The sequence below is a fragment of the Rhincodon typus genome, chromosome 4, assembly GCF_021869965.1.
Source record: "Rhincodon typus isolate 14 chromosome 4, sRhiTyp1.1, whole genome shotgun sequence".
Lineage (NCBI taxonomy): Eukaryota > Metazoa > Chordata > Chondrichthyes > Orectolobiformes > Rhincodontidae > Rhincodon > Rhincodon typus.
Window position 1 is genome coordinate 61,255,207 of NC_063335.1, and position 18,686 is coordinate 61,273,892.

The window sequence follows — 18,686 nt, forward strand, 5'->3', positions numbered from 1 at the left end:
GAGCCTTTAAAGCTTGCTTGTACAGTGCCCAAATTGGCTTTCACCTGTTGCTGCCCTATTTTGATCTTGGGGCCTTTGAGATCACAGTTTCCTAATGTAGGCAGTCAATGATTTGTAGAAATTTTTCAAAAGTTTATAGAGTTTGTTAAATAGCAGTTTAGATACGATAATATTATACATCAGTTAGAACATAGAACATAGAACATTACAGTGCAGTACAGGCCCTTCGGCCCTCGATGTTGCGCCGACCTGTGAAACCAATCTGAAGCCCATCTAACCTACACTATTCCATTATCATCCATATGTTTATCCAATGACCATTTAAATGCCCTTAAAGTTGGCAAGTCTACTACTTTTGCAAAGAAAGCCTGTGACAACCCACTGTCCCCTTTCCCACCTCCATTTGAATGTTAGTTTTCATTGCTTCTAAAGAACAAAACTTTATTTTAGTTTTGAAAACATGTGCTAATAGTAGGTTAGTGCGGCACTCAACAAATCTTTTCTTTTCACCAGTAGAAGGCTCATTACTACTACAACACAGTTACAGGGGGCCTCATGCTACACAGGAAATACCAGATATGGAATGGTGAGTTTATATAGTTTTAGGGGGGGCCTCAATTTCCAACACCTATGCCTTAATGGCCTTTAGAGCAGCCAAAATTGCGCATAGAACAATAAACCAAAGTTTACTACAAACATCATTACTTACTCACGTATTCACAGCATTTAAATAGAAAAGACAAATCTGCTTATGTTTTTCTGAAGACTTTCATAATCCTGTTAACTACTTTTTTATTTCATCAGAAAGTTTTCACATATTTCTTTGTACTAAGTCCGAATCATCAAGCTACATTTACTTGTCATCACTCTTCACTTCCTGTTCAACCATTTGCATGTTTTGGACTGTGACATTAGAATTTTTTCAATAAAAGTCTGGCAAGATATTTTATTGAATTCATTCAGAAAAAAATACACACAACATCTACTGCATAAAACTTATCTTTGCAAATAGCAACCAATAGTCAATAAATCCATGCCAGCTATCTAGATTAGTAGATGTATTTCTAAATGTTCACTACTGGTCTTGATTGTAACTCTGTCTGAGTGGAAACTTGATAAAAGGAAATAAAAGAGAAGCTCCTTTCCAAGCACAGCCACCTTAACTTTATTGTGAACTCTTTAAATATACAGGTTGAGCTTCAATAATACCATCTGCCATTTTAATTGGAGGCTAAAGCAGAGACAGTGGTGGCCTGCCCACTCAAAAGAGACCCAGAAATGTAAATTTTAATTCTGTATAAGCTTCCTTATAGACCAGGGAGAGAAAGAGTGTTCCTTTGAGTGCCACAAGCTAATCTTTGGGCACCTTTCTCCTGGACAACGTTTCCTTCAATTGTAATCACCTCTGGATATCTGGCACCCATTACACGCAAAAAAAGCCTTCCTTTCAAACCGCCTCCACCAATTTTTTGACTTCTCAATTGGTAGGCATATGTCCCGCAAAAATCAGCCTGTGTTTTCATGCCATCCTAATTTCAGTTCTAGCCTGTTGGCCCAAACAATGGTTCCAGTTCGTTCTCAGGTAAACATCCAAGCTGAAGTACAAGAAAAATGCTAAGGAGTCAAATTCTTTGTAGTCCTCAGCACATAGGCTTTTCATTCGTAGCCAGATATCCTGCCAACAAGCAGTGAGGCCATTCTTCCTCAAATTTCAGCATCTCAACTGTAGGTAGGTCAGTAGCAAAACAAATTAGAAACTCATCTACTACTTAAGAGACGACACCTGGGCTATTTTAACTCTTTCAGAATTCACATGACACCAGGTTATAGCCCAACTGGTTAATTTGGAATCACACAAGCTTTTGGAGAGCAGCCTCTTCATCAGGTGCACCTGGACTATAACCTGGTGTCATATGACTTCTGACTTTGTCCACCCCAATCCAAGACTGGCACCTCCATATCATTTTAACTCCTTGGCTTCATTTAAATCCCATCAATTGACTTCTGTTCTGTGATGAATGGAGAGCAGCTGCAAGATCACCCAATATTGAGGGCACCCATCAACACAAAATTCACTTTGCTTGCGAGATGTAGTGGGAAGGGCAGCACGGTGGCTCAGTGGTTAGCACTGCTGCCTCACAGCGCCAGTGACCCCGGATTGATTCCACCCTCGGGTGACTGTTTGTGTGGAGTTTCTACATTCTCCCTTTGTCTGTGCGGGTTTCGTCTGGGTGCTCCGGTTTCCTCCCACATTCCAAAGATGTGCAGGCTCGGTGGATTGGCCATGCTAAATTGCCCGTAGTGTTCAGGGATGTGTGGATTAGGAGGATGGTCTGGGTGGGATGCTCTGAGTGTCGGTGTGGACTTGTTGGGCTGAAGGTCCTGTTTCCACACTGTTGGGATTCTGTGATCTATGATCTGTGAACATTCTAAGTTTTCATTTTGGGGCTCAAAGTGGAGATGAGCTGCTGCAGACCCCACAGAAAATAATTTTAACTAAAGCATTTACTTGGTGTTCTCTTTGTCTTGACATTCTTGGCAAAATCCGCATCTTGAAGGAAAACTTCAGTGCTTTGTTCACTCAGAGTGTCAGTTAAACTGGTACTGACATTGATGGTATATCATAACTTTGACGTATCATCATGCTTATGTAAAAAGGATGTCAAATCACAATGGTGGAATTACAGAAACTTTCTGACAGGTAAATAGCTTACATTGATTTGGGCAAGTCTGTTTAATTCCTGTCTCTTCTAGAGCATTAGAGCTAAAATGGATGTTCTCCTCCAACTACATAATCTGCACATTTTAGGCAAATCCAATAATTGTCACCAGAGCCTCTTGTTTTGTTCCAACTGCTCAAAATGTATGCCATTAGACTTAACCACTTTGTGTTCAGTGTATTTAGGAAAATGCCTTTTCTATGTTCTCCTGCAGTACACCTCTTACATTCACAATCGTATTCATACGGAAATAATGCAAAATGTTTGTTTAATATCTATGCTATACATTTATTCCTGAGTATATTTATTTTTACTTTTTGTATCAAAACAGGATGAGGTCGAAGAGTTGTAACAGTTTAATTTATGCTCGGCATTGACAAGTATTATTCATAGCTTTAATGAGAACACTATCTATTAAATAATAATGGAATACTGCTATGGGAAGGCAGTCAGATTGGATTCCATAATGGAGATCAAATGATGTGAACAGCCTTCTTCACACAATATTTAGCAAAATTGTATGGCTCAGAATTTCAACAGTTGTTCCTGCTCCACCCCCATAAATTTGTCAATGGAGTTACCATGATTGAGTCAGTGTAACTCCAAGGAAATTCCTGGCCTGTGTGTTTATTTCAAAGTAAAAGTGTATTTCCTTTCGTCCATTGAGAAACTGAAATAATCCAGCCTTTAAGGGATGCTTTTCTAAAAGTGGTGGAAGGCTAATATAACTCTACAATTCAAACTATTTACATTACATGAAAAGGCTAGGGAGAATTAAATAATTTAGCCCTTGCTGATCTTTCATGCTACATAGCAGCCAATATCAAAGCAATATGACAGAAGTAGGCAAAGCCAATATCTATATCAAATCACACCCCCACCCCAATATAACCCCCATGAGAGCAGTTTGCTCATGAGTCCTCGCCCAACATAACTTGTATGATACTGAAAGAAATCTTTTACAATATAGGAAAAAGAGATTTTCTTCAAAAAAAAAACTAAAAGAGCCACTTGTAGCTCAATATAAAAACATGGAAATGTACTACAATTTAAAGATATGGAGTTTCACTGTTAACAACATACAGATCTAAGAGAATGAGTCACTTGTTTTATCAAATGGAATAAAAAGGTTGTCTAATCGATAATATAGCTTAATCTCCAGAGAAGCAAAGTACACTGCATTCAATCTTTAAATAGTGCTAAGATGAGGAAATGAAAATCTAAGCGGAACTGAAGTGTGTTCACAGCAACATGGAGATAGCTCACTGGGTTGTATCTAAAATTGAGGTCCTTCTTCTGGTTAAGCAAACCAACCAATTGACTTAGTCCAGTTGTTCTTATTAAGAATGACTCCAACTGAAATCAAAAGTTGTCTCAAAGAAGAATAATAACAGAACTCAGAGGCACATATATTAAACTAATAACAAGCAAAGTAGATAAAGGGGAAAAAAATCAAAAGAACTGCAAAATCTGGAAATTAGAAACAAAAACAGAAATTGCTGGAAAAGTATTTAGAAAGAATCATTGAGCAGATTGGGTAGATACTCATTGGAATTGATAAGAATGAGATGTGTTCTAATTGAGAAATACATGATCCTAATGGAACTTAATAGGATGGATGTTGAGAGGATGATTCCTCTTGTAGGTTAAAAATAAAGAGGTCTCCCTTTCGTGTTGGAGATGAAGAGAACTCTTTTTTATCTGATATATATTAGTATGTGGAATTCTCTTTCCCAGCAAAAAGTGCAGGCTTGGTTATTGAATTTTTTCAAGGCAGAGATAGGTAGAATTTTGGTAGAAGAGAGTTATTGGGAGGGGTTGAGGATAGACAAGAACGTGGAGTTTAGACCACAAGCAAAACAGCTATGGTCCTTGTGCCTGGTGGATGAAGCTCCAAGAGCCTAATAACCTACTATGCTCCAAAGTCTTACATTCTAACACTTGGTCACATGACAGGTTGAACATAATAGAAATGATGCATTTTGGTGTGAAGAATGAGGAGAGGCAGATAAAGAAACAAAGAACAGCAGCAAAGAGACCTCGGGACATATATACACAAATCTTGAGTATGGCAGATAAGTTATGGGATCCTTTGCTTCATTACTAAAAGCTCAGAATACAAAGTCAGAAATGCAAAATTAAGCCTCTATAAAAAAATTAGTTCAGTTTTAATTGTAGAAATATGTTCAATTCAATATTTCGCAAAGGCTTGGAGAGCAGAAGACAGGACATAGCTCCTTAGTGATAAATGATACAGCATAGATTAAATGGGTCAAGTAACCTCCTTGTATACTGCGTCATATTATGTTGTTAAAAATTGTTTGTAGGCAAATGTAACAGCCAACTTGTATACCACAATATTCCAGAAATAGCGAGGTCAGGATATGGGAACAGCTTTGCAAATAAGAACATTTCATTAGGGTGGTCAGCACTCAATTTGGCATCTCATTTAAACATCCATCATTGACAATGAGGCACTTCTTCAGTGTTACAATGAACCTATATCACAGGCACAACCATTGTAACGTTTGAAGTAAAGAGGCTTGCACATTTCTTTGGAAATGGCTACATTTATCTTCCAGGTACAACTCAAAGGATAAATTGATGAAAGATCATCAACAAGGATAAATTGCTGGCAAATAACATTGGCATATTAGCAAATCTCTATCACTATGCTTCTAAACTTGACTAATAAAACTGCATTAGAGACATTTTGCCTAGGATATTTATAGTTAACTTTTCTTAATGGCTGAAGTTCAGTTCCTGTAACTGACATTTAGATTATTTTGACTGCTATTACCATCACATTTCTCACATCAATATTGCGTCATTGCGATCCTGTAACAAACTTTTTTAAACCAAAAGTCTCAGCCCATTGTAAACTGCAAAAATGTCCTTGGATTTCTCAAAGATAGTCAAAGCAGATTTTTTCTGTGCGTGGGTTGGAAAGGCTGGCAGGGAAGTTGAGGGAAAGTCACAATCTGATCTTACTGAATGGTATAGCAGATTTGAAGTGTCAAAAGGCCTACAGCTGCTTTTGATTCTCATGATCTTACAATAATTGCCAACATATTATTTGCCTTCCTACTTTCTTGCTGTACCTGTATGTTAACATTGTATTTCATACATAAAGACACCAAAATACTTCTGAACATAAATGTTTACTAGTTTCTAAGAATCAACATCTAAAATAACTGTTAGAAACTCATTAGATCCACTGAACAGTTAGATTTAGGACCTGAACAAAAGATCGCCGACTACAGCTTTCATGAGAGTAATAATCTAATTTTTGCTGTAAAAAAAAAAGTAGAATTTATCCTATTTAAAATCATTTTCATTTAAAATGTTCAATGGTGCAATAGTGCATGTAAATTTATAAGTAAAAGTTGAGATAAATTTGTTGGTGCATGAATTCAATTAACGTGTTCATACTTCTGATTAGGTTGGACCTCAAACTTGCTTATTTCAACCTTCCTACATTTGAGCAGTTTCAAAGGCTGTCTTGTACATTTAGTGCAGAACCTCTCAACTTGGAGATCCAGTTTTGATTGACAGGTACACATATGTTTTTCAAGAATATATTCAACAATCTCAAATTACCTATCAAGCAGATACTTGTGAAAAGGGAAATTGGATTTCATTAGCAGTTCAGCAAGGCTTTTCGTTGCTTACTGTAAGCCTAATTTAGCTTCTGTACCTTTGTTCATTCTCCATAAAATGTTTGGATCATTTGAGACTGGCAAATATTTACATACTGTTCCACCTTTTAAAAGGAAAACCCATCAGTTTAAAGAAAACAGAATTTGGTCACTCTCAGAGGGAACACCATGTAACCTTAAAGATTTTAGTATCCATCACTATTTATCCACATCAGTTAAATACCAAAGAATTTTTTTGCCTCTGGTATTGGTAAATGAAAAAGGCTGCTGTTAAAGTTTTGAACTAAAAACAAGGAGCAACTTACAAAGTTCGAAGTTCAACAGTTTGTCTATTTCATTCACTCAAAAAACAGCTCAAGGACAGAAAACTACTTACCTTTCAACCGCGTTCAAATGAGATCAAATTGGTCTTTTCGTTGTATCAACTCTAAAGAAAGTTTTCTACATGTAGATTCCTTAATGTTTAAGACAAACAGAGAAGTTTTTGCAACATTGAACGGTAAACAGTTCAGAAAAAATTTACAGCTGCCTTATCCACTCCCCACCAGCACTACCAAAATTGAGGAACTAGCTCGGAGTTTTTTTTTTGTGTTACTTCCTGGTGTTTATATAAAATCAAATAACCTCCCAGCCCCGGCTAGCATGCAATTTGCATGATCTACAATAATTTACCAGCCCACTGTTTACTGTGATACAAATACTAACAATATTGGCTAAGATGCAACAAAAGGATTGCAACTGAATTGTTACTTGGCTATGAAACTAATAAAGCAATGAAGGAGAGTGAATTCATTCAATTTAAAAATACATTTTCCTTGCACATGTGAAGTCGCAACACACTATTAAACGATACAAAAGGGCAATTGTTTATAGTAGTCATCACATGGTTCAAATGTCAAACTTTATGTCTGGAACTAAAGCTAAGATTCACTCCCTTGTGATACAAGATAAACAAAAAAAAATTAACAAGAGCTTCTTGAGAAATGAATAAGGGCATTAAAAACAACAACCTTGGCCTTCAGGGATTATCCAAGTATGTGAAGAAAAAGCCGATGTTGACATTTTTGATCAAGTCATTCCAAAACTCAAAATTCAAAAATCACATCCTTGTCAGGGGCATGAAGGAATTCTAGATTCAAAATATACGTGAGAAACATTCTGAAATCATTTGGATGACATTACCACCATGGAAACAGTGACAAAAGGAGGAAATGCAAGTTTATAGTATTCTTAAAATATACTTAGGAAAGTTTCTGTTTTGAGCGCAATTAGTATTTTGGGTGTAAATTGTTCTTAAAATTATGTTACTTTATTGTTCCAGTTTCTGCTCAGACCTATTTGCATTAGAGTACTACAGCATAGAAACAGGCCCTTTGGTCCACCACATCTGTGCCAACCAACAAACACTAAACTAACTATTCCCATTTACCTGCACTTGGTCCATAGCTTACTATACCCTGGCATTTTAAGTACATATCCAGATGCTTCATAAATATTGCAAGAGTATCTGCCTCTAACACTCTCTCAGGCAGCATGTTCCACATTTCTACCAACCACTGGGTGAAAAAAATTCTTTATTTATCTCCTCTAAACTATTTGCTTCTCACCTTAAGCTTATGTCCTCTGGTCTTAGGTATGTCTGCCATGGGGAAGAGATTCTCACAATCTACTTTGTCAATATCCCCCATAATTTTGAATACTTCAATCAGGTTTCCCTCAGCCTCCTCTGCTCCAAGGAAAACAAACCCAACCTATCCAGTCCCTCCAAATAACAGACTTCTCATCTCAGTCAACAGAGTAAAATCTCCATGTATAAGTGGAATCAGGCAACTTTTAAGGAAGATTTTTTTTTCTCTTATTTTTAAATCATTCTAGGTTTTTAAATGTGTTAAAATGGATTTATTACAAAAAAGAAGCATTTTCAATTAGCGTCAAGTCCACTGTGTATCAGTCACTTGATTTTAAGTAAAAAGAACTTAAACAATTCGGAAGAATCAAATTATTTTGTGATATACAGCAGTTAGTTCACTATTTTTTATTATTTTTAATTTTATTAATCTTGTTATTCACTTGTGAGATGTGGGTGTCACTGGCTGAGCCACTATTTGTTGCCCAACCCTGCATGCCTTTGAAGAGATGGTGGTGAGCTGCCACCTTGATTTGTGGATGTAAGTGCGTGGGTGTGTAGAATTCAGTTTTATTACTTTTATTAGAGTGGGTTAAGAACAAAAAGATGATTGTCTTTTTTAAAAACACACAAGAAAACGTATCTATGTATCTTTGGAAGTAGCAGCATGTAATCAACTAAACACTCACTGAATTGGTGAGCATATCTATTAAAAAGTCTGTTATAGCCAAATGAGGAGGAGGAAAAGAAAGGAGTCATTTCAAAGCCAATGATAAACTGTTCGGGCCACGTCTATCCAGGCAACAAGGATCATGGCAGATAGAAGAATCATAAGGTAGAATCTTAGAGGGCTGCGCGACTTAGATTTTGGCAATATGTGGGACTGAATTAGATGACAAGTGCAGCATGGCCCATCTCAACATCAATATCACCTGCTTCATCTTTTATGAAATTAGGCAAGCAGTGTGGCAAAATCCTCTATAGGCAACGACGAGATGCTAATTGATAGGGAATAAGCAAATAAAACCCAAAGGACTGTGGATGCTGGAAATGTGAAACAAAAACAGAAATTCTGCAGGTCTGGTTGCATCTGTGGTAAGAAAGCAGAGTTACGGTTAATTGGGCTCGAAACATTAACTCTGCTTTCCCTCCACAGATGCTGCCAGACTTGCTGAGTTTTTCCAGCAATTTCTGTTTTTTGTTGACAAGAATTAATGCTTGTTAAACACCTTTTAAACAACACAACTCACCTGAATAATATTCACTATGCTGTTACCAAACGCACAAAATAAACTAGGTATTGGAAAACCTTGACAAGGAGACAAGAATAGATTCAGCTCACCACTTGCTACAAATGACCTCCATCTTGAACACTGGGAGCAACAATTCAGGGCGCAATATGTAAACACCCATTGTCTACAGACAGTGGCATCCAGCATCTGTCAACCCATCACAACAACCATGGCATCTCTTTGATAACTGGCAGGCTGCTCACAGGGCACAGATGTGATAGCAGGATGCAGTAACAACTAACATTTTAAGACTGCAGGAGGGAACTGTGGAGCACAGACACTCAGTTCATGGAATGGACCAGGCTGCTTCTTTGCTCCCTCGGAGCTCACTCATTCTGCACTCATTTGCATGTTCACACCACCTATGCCTTGACTTGTCATGTTGAACTGTGCTTATTAGACTTTGCCTCTTCCTGAAGTGCCCCATGCTGTCATCACTGTCGTCCTAAGGAGCTTTTTATATTGAATCTCAGAAAGGAGGATGCAGTCATATCCTTCCTATTGTGTGGTAACCAGAATTGCACACAGCACTCCAGCTTTGGTATAATTAATGTTTCATACTGTTCCATTATAACCTCCCTGCTCTACAAATAAACAAGTATCCTTCTTGGCCTTTTGACAAGGATCAAGTGTAAGCTCTGAGTTGTGAGTCATCAAAGGATTTTGAGATCATCGTTGGACTGTGGCTGGATGTTGGAGGATTGTCGGTTGGACCTTTATGCAGACTTTGGCCTAACGCCAATATAGTGTACAGCTAACCAGAGCTCAGCAAGCACACATGCCCCAGGCCTGGGCGTCGGAATACAGTCAGGGTTATCCAGACCTTCTTCATGAAGAAGATCCTCCTTGATTGTTGCAGTTTCCAAGTGGCAGATGTCTGCTGTCTGCAGGATTTCCCCTCAGGAAATTGATGTGACCTTCCAGAGTGTGAAGCAATGTGACCATGTCCTGAAGGTATTCTAGGAAAAAAGGTGGTGAGGGTCCCCTCTGCATGCTGTCTACAACACCATTATTCATGCTACCTGCACAGAAGAGCTGGGTAGCAACCATCCATATGTATAATCCCCATATGCTGGCACTCTGTTGACTGGGATGAGAAGTCTGTTATGTGGATGGACTGGATAGGTTGGGTTTGTTTTCCTTGGAGCAGAGGACGCTGAGGGAGACCTGATTGAAGTATTCAAAATTATGGGGGATATAGACAAAGTAGATTGTGGCAATCTCTTCCCCATGGCAGACATACCTAAGACCAGAGGGCATAAGCTTAAGGTGGGAAGCAAGTAATTTAGAGGAGATAAATAAAGAATTTTTTCATCCAGTGGTGAAAGTACATGCAGCTGGAAGGCATCAGCGCTGATGTGATGGACACATTTGGGATCTGGACTAGCAGGCAACAGGTCACGGTGGACCCTGAGGATGAATATCAACAGGAACATCCTCCACCCACCATCCAGCTTCAGAAGTGTAGGGAGCAGAGGCTACCTGATATATGCCGGGCAGCCGAGAGAGTGTGAAATTTGCAGGAGGTCGGGGTACGTAGCAGCAGATTGCAAGGTGATCCTCTGCAGGAACTGTAAACAGGTGGGGACCTAACTAAGGGCTGTAAAGTGTCCAATAGCTATAACTTGTGTGGGGAAGCAGGCTACCTCTACTTAGCCTGGGACAGCACATATGCTCAGATGGCCAGAAGTGGTAACGTGGGCTGTGGCCATTAAAGGACAGTAAGGTGCCAGCCTCCAACAAGACCACTGAAACAAGGGTCACCCAGAAGGAGAAAAGTGCTGGTGAGGAGAAAAAGAGAGCCAGTGCAGTGACACTACAACCAACTCAAACTCCACCTGAGAAGCCAGGGGCAATGCAGGAGGAGGAAATGAAGGAGTCAAGGAGTGAGAATCATGAAGAACAACCACAAAGGACAATACATTGAGCTTCATAGGTCCTCACAAAAACAAGAAGAGGCAGCTACATGAAGGAAAGACCAGCAGCTCCTCTGACGATGAGGACATGCAGAGGCATGGCCACCAACCAAAAAAAAAAGAAACATAGCACCACGGGAGAGAAGGAGAGGTTCACGCCCCAGCCCAGAAATGCCAAATGTCATGACAGACCCAGTGAAACCCAAAGCTCCAGCTGTCAGGAACCACGAGGTAGCCACCACACCATAGCTCCAAGCAACTGGGAGCAGCAACACTCCAAACAAGGAGCAGAGCATGACAGCAACTCTGTCTGACTCAGAACCAGAGCTTCATACTCACCCCCAGATTAGAGCAACACCCCCTCCAGACAGGAACAGGACAGCTACCTTCAGTCTGTGTGGGTGCAACAGTTTGCCCGCAACAGGAGGTACAGGAGCTCGACAAGTAACAAGACCATTGGTGAATGGACATTGGACAATGAGGAGCCTATAGTACTTCTGAAATGGGGTTTAAAATCAGAAGCATTAATATGCATAGTGTTAAAGCTACCAGGTGATGTGTTACTATGTTGGCTTACCTAGCCAGCGTCAAAGTGGACCTCCTGTTTCTGCAGAAGGATGGGATACGCCACCTCATCAGCCACAGGAAACAGTTGAACCTGTGAGCCCAGGGGGCCCTAAATTGGCTGGATGGAGCACAATGATTGCTGTTCCTCTATCCTGGGTATTCTGCTGCAAGGAGGTAACTTTGCACATGCTATTTGCCAAGATCATACCGTCATAAACCTCCAGTAGATCTGACTAATCATGGAGCCGAATACAACTGGGTTCCCTGAGCACTAAGTCAAAATAATTTTGGCACAATGTCTCATTGCCAGAGCTTTCCAGGTGTATAATTCTTTTCAAAATACTCGAGGGTCTTGGTCAGCTCATCCGGAGATAACAACTGGTCCAGCCTATCTTGCTCACTGTCATCTAAGACTTCAGTGTTAGAGGACAGGAATGGCCTGGCGACTGTTATCTGTGGGCTTCGTGTCATACAGTCTGACATAAAAGGATTGGCTGATCCTCAGGATGTCAGGCTGAAATGTCAATACATCTTCTTCCTTCAGGCTGCTGATCACAGAGCTCTCCCTCTCCATTGCAGGTAAACACTTGGTCATCAGGTGTGAGGTACTGTCGGTATTGCTGTATGTGATGCAGAATTGGCCTATTCCCGAGCCTGTGCAACTACAGTCACCCGAGCCATCTTCCACTTTAGCTGGAGGTCAAATATGGGCCATGTCCACAGGCACACCGTGTGCAATGCTCTGGATAAGGTTGCGGGGGGTGGTTGTGGGGAAACATACCCAATGCCACCCTCATCCTGGTGGCTGATTGTGTCCGACTGCATCAAGCTGTGCATAGACACTCGGTACACAAGCTACATACTGAGGTTCTACCTGTTCCTGGTGTTGTAAAGGATAAGCCTGGCCTCACTGCTGTAGAACGCACGAATAGTTGGACTGTTCCATATCACCTGTCCCTTGTGGAATAATTTGTAAAGTAAAACACGTCTGACCACAAGTCTACTAGGCAGTGATCAACATGTAGTCCTAGAAACCCTGTGGGAAAAGGACAGGGTTGATCCTGTTGGGGGTTCCCTGAGCAATAAGTCAAAATAATTTTGGCACAGTGTCTCATTGCCAGAGCTTTCCAACAAGCATCAATACATCACTTGTCCAGTATGCAGATCCTTCAAGTATGCCTGGACTCTCACCATCAGCAAAAGCTGCCCCCAAAGCGGTGGTAGGTGGAAGAGACAGTCACACATCTCCTCGGGAATGTGCTTTTGCAAAGGTGTGGAGAGAAATGCAATGGTTCTTGTTGAGGTTCATCCTGAGCAACTCTGAGGTAGAACTCTGCGCTTCTACGGTCTGCTCCTGGGTGCACACTGAGACATATAACAAATGTGCCTGGAAGACCATCAACTCAGTGAAAGTCACTCTTTGGTCTGCCTGAAACTTGTTGGTCTTCCAGTGTAAAATATTGATGCAAAAACTCCACCACTGAGCGTTGCAGACTGACACACTCCAAGGTCTAGGACTATGTGCTGAGAGATACGCCAAAGCTTGGGGCAGCTGTAGCCAAGGCACAGCAGGGAAAAAAACCTATTATTTAAGGTCTTTCTGCCAAAGAACAATGGGGGTCCATTCAGTTATCAGACCCTCTCAGTTCCTAAAATGTAAGTAAATATAGTCTTATGTAAGAAAAAAATGTCTTGGGTATTTTTTAAATGATTTTGTAACTGCAGGATATGCCAAATTCCAACAATTTCTTGTTGATCATGCGCAAAGACTGTGCAGAAATGGGCATGCACATCAAGGTCCCTCTTATGTTCTGCAGTTCCTAGCGTACTTCTTTGCACTAGAATCGGTGCAGATGAGATTTACCATGACGTTGCTGAGGCCAGAGAATTTCAGCAATGCAGAGACACTAAATAGGCTACTTATGTCATCTGCTTTATTTAGATTTAAAACTCTAGTTTTGTACCTAACTGACCAAAATCAACTCAAAAGGTAATAGGGGCAGAAAACTCCATAAGCTTTAAGTAGTATTTAGACGTGCACTTGCAACACCAAGGGACACAAGGCTATGGTCACCAAGTGTTGGAAAATGGAATTAGAATAGTTTGGTGGTTGTTATTGACTGGCATGGATGCAATGAGCTGAAGGGCCTTTTCTTTGCTGTAGATCTCCATGACTTTAAAACCAATAAAATAAACTATCATAGCATCAGAGATAGTAGAAACTGCAAATGCTGGAGAATCCGAGACAACAAGGTACAGAGCTGGATGAACACAGCAGGCCAAGCAGCATCATAGCAGCAGGAAGGCTGACGTTTCGGGCCTAGACCCTTCTTCAGAAATGGGGGAGGGGAAGGGGGTTCTGAAAGAAATAGGGAGAGAGGGGGAGGCGGATAGAAGATGGATAGAGGAGAAGATAGGTGGAGAGGAGACAGACAGGTCAAAGAGGCGGGGATAGAGCCAGTAAAGGTGAGTGTAGGTGGGGAGTTAGGGATGGGATAGGTCAGTCCAGAGAGGACGGACAGGTCAAGGGGGCGGGATGAGGTTAGTAGGTAGGAGATGGGGGTGCGGCTTGAGGTGGGAGGAGGGGATAGGTGGGAGGAAGAACAGGTTAGGGAGGCGGGGACGAGCTGGGCTGGTTTTGGGATGCGGTAGGGGGAGGGGAGATTTTGAAGCTTGTGAAGTCCACATTGATACCGTTGGGCTGCAGGGTTCCCAAGCGGAATATGAGTTGCTGTTCCTGCAACCTTCGGGTGGCATCGTTGTGGCACAGCAGGAGGCCCAGGATGGACATGTCATCTGAGGAATGGGAGGGGGAGTTGAAATGGTTCGCGGCTGGGAGGTGCAGTTGTTTATTGCGAACCGAGCGTATGTGTTCTGCAAAGTGGTCCCCGAGCCTCCGTTTGGTTTCCCCGATGTAGAGGAGGCCACAATGGGTACAGCGGATGCAGTATACCACATTAGCAGATGTGCAGGTGAACATCTGCTTGATGTGGAAAGTCTTCTTGGGGCCTGGGATGGGGGTGAGGGAGGAGGTATGGGGGCAGGTTGCAGGGAAAAGTGCTGGGTGTGGTGGGGCTGGAGGGGAGTCTGGAGCGGACAAGGGAGTCACGGAGAGAGTGGTCCCTCCGGAAAGCAGATAAGGGTGGGGAGGGAAAAATGTCTTTGGTGGTGGGGTCGGATTGCAGATGGCGGAAGTGTCGGAGGATGATGCGTTGGATCTGGAGGTTTGTGGGGTGGTACGTGAGGACGAGGGGGATTCTTTTTTGGTTGTTATTGCGGGGACGGGGTGTGAGGGATGAGTTGCGGGAAATGTGGGAGACACAGTGGAGGGCGTTCTCGACCACTGAGGGGGAGATGTTGCAGTCCTTGAAAAACGAAGATATCTGACATGTACGGGAGTGGAATGCCTCATCCTGGGAGCAGATGCGGCAGAGGCAAAGGAATTGGGAATAGGGGATGGCATTTTTGCAGGAAGGTGGATGGGAGGAGGTGTATTCTAGGTAGCTGTGGGAGTCGGTGGGCTTGAAATGGATATTGGTTTCTAGGTGGTTGCCCGAGATGGAGACAGAGAGGTCCAGGAAGGAGATAGAGGTATTCGAGATGGTCCAGGTGAACTTAAGGTTGGGGTGGAAGGTGTTGGTGAAGTGGATGAACTGTTCGAGCTCCTCGTGGGAGCACGAGGCGGCGCCGATATAGTCATCAATGTAATGGAGGAAGAGGTGGGGTTTAGGGCCAGTGTAGGTACGGAAGAGGGATTGTTCCACGTAACCTACAAAGAGGCAGGCATAGCTTGGGCCCATGCGGGTACCCATGGCCACCCCCTTTGTCTGTAGGAAGTGGGAGGAATTGAAAGAGAAGTTGTTGAGGGTGAGGACGAGTTCGGCTAAGCAGATGAGGGTGTCAGTGGAGGGGAAATGGTCGGGCCTGCGGGACAGGAAGAAGCGGAGGGCATTTAGGCCATCTGTATGGGGAATGCAGGTGTATAGGGACTGGACGTCCATGGTAAAGATGAGGTGTTGGGGACCGGGGAATTGGAAGTTCTGGAGGAGGTGGAGGGCGTGGGTGGTGTCACGGATGTAGGTAGGGAGTTCCTGGACCAAGGGGGAGCAGTTGCTCCTTTACTACACAGTTTTTAAGCAACTCTTTAGAATTGGTATTATACACTGAGACAAAGTTGATTCCCAGAAATACTTAAAAAAAAAACTACAATATGATACATGAATTCACCCTTCTCACCATTAGAACAACTTATATATACATAGTGCCTTTGATAATGAAAACTCAAGTGTCACAATAGCATTATAAAACAAAGAATTACATGGAGCCATATCGAAGAAGATTTACAATTTGTCATAAGAAAAGTGAGTTAGAAAGGTGGACAGGGGTAGGGATGGTAGGCCAGAGATTGAGGCTTAGGCAACTGAAGGCACAGCTGTCAATGGCGGAGCAATGATAATTGGTGATGCACAAGATTCCAGAATTAGAGAAGCACAGATCTCTCAAAGGTCATAGGCTGGAGGAGATTACAGAGATAAGAGGGCACAAAGTTATAGAGGTATTTAAAAATAGGGGAGAATTTTAAAATCAAGTTGTTGCTTCACTGGGAGCCAATGTAGATTGAGTACAAATACGTCAGCAGAGTTTTGGATGATCATATTTATGCAGGATATAATGTGGGAAAATCATCACTGCAATTGTTAAGCCTCAAGGTAACAAAAAAAATGTGAATGAAAATTTCAGCAGATGAGCTAAGATGGGGAGAAACCAAACAATATTATGGAGGTAGAAATAGTAGTCTTAATGGCGGCATAAATGAGAAACAAAGCTCACTTCAGCATCACCACAGTTCAAAACAGACTGGCTTAATCTCTGACTGTTGTTATGGAGATGAATGGAGTCAGCAAGTAAGAAATGAAGTTTGGAGTGGGAATCAATAACAATGGCTTCAGTATTCCCAATATTTATCTCCATGTAGTCTTGGAAATATATACTAAAGTATCAAAAACATGGCTTGCTCAGGCAATATGAAGGTTTAAATTCTCCATGTCACATTTGCTTCTAATTTCTTGATTTAAACTTTACCTGACATTACAACTATTAGAGGGTTTATAAACTATTCCCAGCAGTATTTCCTGCTCCCTGTTTCTGGGCACTAACCAAATTAGCTTAACTTCAATTTCCTGAGCTAAGTTCCTTTCTTTTCACTATCTTTATCCCATCCTCCTTCACCATTTTGCCTACCTCCTTTAAAAGTCAGGTGTTTTGGGATATTTAATTCTGAACTGGTTATTCTGCAACTTATCTTTACAATGGGTACTAGCTCAAACTTTAGAACTGTGGAATCCCTATTGTGCAGATAGAGGTCATTCGGCCCATTGAATCTGCATCAACCCTCCGAAAAGCATTGCCCATACCAAACTTTATCATGGCTAATCCATCTATCCTACAATTCTGGGCCAATTTATCGTGGCCAATGGAAGAAACCAGAGCAACTGATGCAAACTCCACACGGACAGCAACCCAAGGCTGGAATCAAGCCCAGGTCCTTGGTGCTGTGAGGCAGCAGTGCTAACCACTGTGCCACCATGCTGCCCCTAAATGTTCTATTAATTTAAGTATTCTGTTCCTGTTGCTTCATAGTCTAGTATATAGTGTATTTAGCTTTAACTTCTTTTCATTAACTTAAAATTCAATTGAAAAGAGAAACTAACTTCAGCTTTGTTCAATAACATGTAGCAATGTGAAAACCTGAAGGCTAAATGTATGAAACAGCAAAAAAAAGACAAAGGTTTCGTAGATAAAGCTACATTTGTTGTACAAAAGAATAAGCAGAAAGCAAGAAAAAACAGCTTCTGAATGATTCAATATAGTCAAATAGTTCTAACTATGCAATGAAGAATTTTACATTTTTAATATTTTGACATTTTTTGGGAAAGACTGAGTAAAATATATTCAAAATGTATTTTTTTTTTCTTCCATGCACCAATAAACCAGTATTATTAGCAATACATTGCCTTCAAAATGAGAAGAAACAATAATAATGTCAAAATCAGTGTAAGTCAAGTATTTCTTTGTGGGATTTCTTGTGGATTTCCAATTGTGGTTCTTTATATTCCAATCTCATTTTACTGAGTTATAACTGTTGTGGTAGAACATTTGGTACAAAGTATATAATGACAACTTAATGTCAAAATGAAATTGATAAAGCAGTCAAGATGAATGTACTTTCTCACGTGCAGAATACTGTAATGCCATTTATACACTATTTCTCAAAAGAGTGTTTAATGACTTGATAATCAGACTAGTTTTAACAGGAAAACTCAGGACCCCATGTTAACAAAAATGGGTCATTAATTTAATTACATTTTTGGAGCAATAAGTGTTTTTGTCAAATTACTGGAGCAAATGTTTTCTCTTTTTCATACACCTTGATGAAAGAACGAGAAGCAATGACTCTTAAATCATTGAGTCAATTCCAGAAGTCATTAATTTTCAATGACAGCCGGAAGTTTGTTGGAGAAATTAAGTGGAGAAAACCCTAAGACTGCATTTAAAGTTTTGTGAGAAATGCCTATGTTGTTTGGAACAGTTCTTGAACTTCCAACATTACTGAAATGTCACATAAAGAAAGAAAATGTGAAACGTTTGAAAACCACCCAGGTTTGGAGTCTAGCAGTCAGGATCTTAGACCTGCATGCTGCACCCAGATCACTTCATACTTTGATGTACTCTCAAGACTTTACAAACCACATTACAGCCAATGAACTACTTTCGAATTGCAGTCACTGTTATAAGGCAGGAACAGTAAAACAAAATTTTCCACAAATTTTTAAAAAAATGTGATTGCCATATATGCTAGTACTCTAAAGAAGAAACATGGCTTCCATTTATGTTCAGTCCTTTAA

General features: G+C 40.9%; 1 protein-coding gene across 2 annotated transcripts in view; it reads right to left on the reverse strand.

The window, feature by feature from the left end:
* The window catches only part of lyn (LYN proto-oncogene, Src family tyrosine kinase), a 98,526-nt gene extending 91,575 nt beyond the window's left edge, over window positions 1-6,951 (reverse strand). For both annotated transcript variants that reach the window (XM_048595688.1, XM_048595687.1), the window contains exon 1: window positions 6,756-6,951. The gene's annotated coding sequence lies outside the window, so the exon portion shown is untranslated. The remainder of the gene's footprint in view (window positions 1-6,755) is intronic.
* Window positions 6,952-18,686: the final 11,735 nt, after the last annotated feature.